Below are 4,896 nucleotides of genomic sequence, written 5' to 3'. Positions count from 1 at the left end.
AAAGACCTAATTGCCCTGACCTATTTGCTAAAATTTGAAAAGACTAAAATGCCCTCATCTTCCCCAAATCATCATCTCGTTTTACATACCCACCACCACTACCACCACCGCCACCACCACCCCCAACCATTAACTCCATCACCATCCCACAGTGAAGCCCCACCTCACTGTCTCTCCTCCCCTCCTCTACTAAAAGCAAAATGCATTGGTACACATTGCCTCAGATAACTATAATATCAAACATAGCCCCAAAAAACATATGAAAGAAACCAAAAAACAGCTTCAATCTTTGTAACAGCCCAAGAACTTTGCTAAGTCAAAATGTACAGAAAAGTGAAAAACAAAACAAAATAAAGCAGGGCGGGGACAAAGCATCACCTCCTCCGATCCCCTGGATACTGCGACAACGGCACGAGCTCCGACAGTGGGGTCGATAACGGAGTGGGTAACGGAGAATTGCGACAAACAGGGCAAGAAGCATTAAGCCTCAACCAAGCATCTATGCAACAGAGATGAAAGAAATGTCGACAATCGGGCATCATCCTCAGCATTTCCCCGTCCTTGTAATCACAAAGACATATCGGATACATGGAATCTCCATTCCCACGATCCCTCGGCTTACAGAACAGGAACTTTGGGTACGAATTGATGACCATTTGATCGAGCCCAACACCATTCTCCTCGTCTCCACTGCCGTCGTCGTCTTCGGCAACAAAGATAATGCGAGGGAGGATAACACCGTTAACAATTGAGGAGTCGGAGTTGGAGTCGGAGCTACCTAGGTTTAAGAACGAGAATCGAACGGCACGGCAGCATAGGAGGCAAGGAGGATAGTGGAGAGGAGGACAAGAAACCCTAAAGCGATGGCAATAGCGTAGCCAAGACCCAGGCTTGTGAGGTTCCTAAGGAAGTAACCGGAACTTCCACTACCACCACCGTTACCGCTGCCGGTGGAGGCGCCGGCAAAAGCGCTGTTGGACATTTTGCGGCAGGGTGTGAGATGCAGAGTTTCATCTCTATGAGAAGAGTGAGACGCATTAGCGGAGCCGGAGAGGTTTTCTTTTTTTTTTTTTTTCCTTGGGAGGTGGGTGGGTATCCACAACTGTTGCATTTAAAACAAAGTTAAATGGTGGGGGGTGGTGGTGGTGGTGGTGGTGGTGGTGGTAGTGGTGGTGGGTATGTAAAACAAGATGATGATTTGGGGAAGATGAGGGCATTTAGTGTTTTCAAATTTTAGCAAATAGGTCAGGGCAATTAGGTCTTTCCAAATTTTAGAAAAGATAGAAGAAAGGGTAGTTTGGTCATTTTATAGCATTTAATACCTGGTGTGGACTTAAATGGCATTTGGGGTGTAAAGCAGGGGTGGTACGTGGAATATTGAGCCACTTAGGGGGGTACGAGGAATATTGGGTGTATTCTAGGGGGGTACGTGTAATTTACCCTTTCTTCAAAGGGTGTTGAAGCTGATCCGGAAAGGGTCTGAAGCGTTGTTGAATGGCCTACTCCGAAGACATTTATTGAAGTGTGAAGCTTCCACGGTTTGGCTTCTTTTTACAGGTGATTCATTCGCATTTTCAGTGCCATCATGGCACCTATAACCGAATGCACCAAACAGAACAAGGGTCCGTTCGCATGGACATCAGCCGCTCAAAAGGCCTTCCAAATGATTAAGAAGAAGATGACTGAAGCTCTGGTGCTACGCCTGCCCAACTTTGACCATATTTTCGAAGTTGCTACTGATGCTTCCCATGTTGGTCTAGGCAGAGTTCTTATGCAAAATGGGCACCCTATTGCATTCTACAGTGAGAAACTCAATGATGCCAAGACTCGGTACTCTACTTATGATATAGAGTTTTATACTGTTGTTCAGGTCTTGCGGCATTGGAGACACTACCTCATTGGCAAAGAGTTCGTCCTGTGCACTGATCCTGAGGCTCTCAAGCACCTCCACTCACAGAAGTCCATTAGTACCAGGCATGCTAAATGGGTTGCATATTTACAGGATTTCAACTTTGCCCTCAAATACAAGTCAGGAAAGGAAAATACAGTAGCTGATGCACTGAGTAGAAAAGTCCTAACCTTGAACACTTTCTCAGCCCATGCACTTAGCATCGAGTAGATCAGAGACAAGTATGCTAGTGACAAGGACTTTCATGTCCTATATGCTGATTTGAAGCAGGGTGGACAGCACCCTAAGTACTCATTACATGATGGTTACTTGTTCTTAGGAACCCGACTGTGCATTCCCGATTCGTCCTTACGACACTACATTATCCGGGAGTTACATGGAGGAGGTTTAGGAGGACACTTCGGGAAAGATAAAACCATCTTATAGGTGATTGATCGGTACTATTGGCGTCACTTGGCCAAGGATGTGGAGCATGTAATCAAGCAGTGCCGAGCTTGCCAACTAGCTAAAGGTACCAAGCAAAACACGGGCCTTTATTCGCCATTACCGATCCCTCACCAGCCATGGGGTGATCTCAGTATGGATTTCGTACTTGGTCTTCCCCCTACTAAAGAGAGATTTGACTCCATCATGGCGGTGGTTGACAGATTCACCAAGATGGCTCACTTCATTCCTTTTCGGAGAACCCTTGATGCTTCCCACATTACCAACCTATTCTTCAAGGAGATTGTTCGCATCCATGGGTTACCCAGTACCATTGTATCCGATCGTGACGTGAAGTTTATGAGTTATTTCTGGAAGACTCTATGGCTGAAGACAAACACCAAACTTTTGTTCTCTACTGCATTCCATCCCTAGACTGACGGACAGACAGAGGTAGTCAACAGGAGTCTTGGCAATTTGCTGTGATGTTTGGTCCGAGATTATGAGAAGACGTGGCCCTCTATCCTTGACATTGCTGAATTTGCATACAACAGCTCCGTGAACAGGACCACCGGTCGTACTCCCTTCGAGATTCTCCTTGGGATACAACCCCGCCGCCCGATTGATCTCATTCCCTTACCTCCTCAAGCTCGGGTGAGTGTTGAAGCCGATGAATTCATTTGCCATATCACCGAAGTGCATGCAGATGTTTGCCGCAAAATTGCATTCAGCTATGATCACTACAAGTCCACTGCCGACAAGCATAGCCGGTTCGTTGAGTTCAAGCCAGGAGACATGGTCATGGTACGGGTGAATCCAGAGAGACACCAACCGGGTGTCAACCGTAAGCTCCATCCCAAGAAGATAGGTCCATACAAGGTGCTGAAACGTATTGGACCTAATGCTTATGTTCTAGAGTTGCCTGATGATATGGGCATAAGCAATGTTTTCAACGTGGCTGACCTATACTTGTACACGGGGCATCATTCAGATGATGGCGATTCAGAGAACATGTTGCGGCTGCCCCAACTGAAGCCACCTTCGGAAGATGTGATTGAAGACGTTCTAGATGATATGCTCAAGATGACCCGGCAAGGAGCCGGTTACCATTCTTTCCTTGTCAAGTGGAAAGGTCGCCCCCGTCAGGAAAGCACTTGGATGCATGTTGATGATTTCAAGAGGCTCGATCCGGAGTTATATGACCGCTACATGGCATTCACCCATTCATCGGAGATGAATGTTTCTAAGCCGGGGAGAGCTGATGCAGATCCAAGCACTAGGAAGAAGAAGCCGAAACCATGAAGTGGCTGTTTTACTATTTTCGTTGGAGCCTTTTATTTTCTGTAATTTGTTTTTCTTTAAGTAGGGGTAAAACAGTCTTTTAGTGTGCTTAGTATCCCCTCCACGATTTTAGAGGGATAGGTTGTTCTTTTTATTATTTATTTTATTTGTTGAAACTTGTATTCCTAGTTAGAATACAAGTGATTCAGTTGTAATTAGATTTCAGATTAGTGTCACTAGTCCTAGTCTGATTAGGACTGGTTTTAGGACTTGGAACTAGGATTCCAAGTCATATCTGTGTAAGGCTTTTGGCCATCTCTTTTTATTATAAATAGATAAATCGTGGGAGGCTCCCCCACAACTTCTACTTCAAAAATTCTCTGATTTCAGATCTGAAACTGCTGCACTCGAACTGCTCCTTCTGCGAGTTTATATCCTTGTGGACTCAAGGTGGTTAAGGGTGGGTTCTCCTGCGACTCCTTGCACTGTGAAGGTCAGGAGGTTTCTTCAAGTATTCAAGCTGCTGCTGCTTCTGCACATTCAGACCTGCAACTGTAAGTTACAGCTGTTCTCTTACTCCCTTGCTTAACCCTAGTCTGCAGCCCTAGTTCTTCTTAAAACTCCAAAGCTCTTAACACTGCCCTGCCCTAACCAACTATCCAAATCCCTCCAAACTTCAGCCGAACCCTCTCCCCCACATCTGTGACACTCGGCCAGAAGCCCTTGGCCTGTCTCCCCTTACAAACCCTAGATCCCTCTATTCCCTTCATGCCCAAAACCCTAACCCTATAATTCTGAAATCTTATTTCCTATTCAAACCTAATTAGAGCCTATACCAATAGACTTCTAAAATCTTGCATACCATTACCCAATAAAACCCTAACTCCAACTCCACTTCCTAACCCTAATTTTGCCCTAATCAACCTAATCTGCCCATTCGGCCAACCCTATTACACAACCTGGTCCTAAGTGAGACTTATTCCACCTAGGCAACATCACCTTGTATTACTATTTGTTTCCTAAAACTGTTTGTTGGACTTTCTATTTCTGTTGCTGCCATTGTTATTCTATTTTCTAGTTCCTGTTTTCATCTATTTTATAATTCTGAACAGGGTATAAAACAAGATACAACCATTGGATTGAGGGGATACTAGAAGGCATTTGTTCCCTCCCACCTAATAGCCCATCGGCCAGAGTTATACCCCCATCTGATTGGTTGCATGTGAGACAACTAAGACCACTAAATTCCGGTTTATTAAAGCTCTGTGATTCTGGTCATTGCT

General features: G+C 45.2%; 1 pseudogene; it reads right to left on the bottom strand.

Moving 5' to 3' along the window:
- Positions 1 to 260: 260 nt before the first annotated feature.
- Positions 261 to 1,066, bottom strand: LOC122653058 (annotated as a pseudogene).
- Between the last annotated feature and the right edge of the window lie 3,830 nt (positions 1,067 to 4,896).

Source organism: Telopea speciosissima, chromosome 2 (genome assembly GCF_018873765.1).
Source record: "Telopea speciosissima isolate NSW1024214 ecotype Mountain lineage chromosome 2, Tspe_v1, whole genome shotgun sequence".
NCBI lineage: Eukaryota > Viridiplantae > Streptophyta > Magnoliopsida > Proteales > Proteaceae > Telopea > Telopea speciosissima.
Note: the sequence above shows the minus strand (reverse complement) of the source record. Positions and strands in the feature narration are given on the sequence as shown.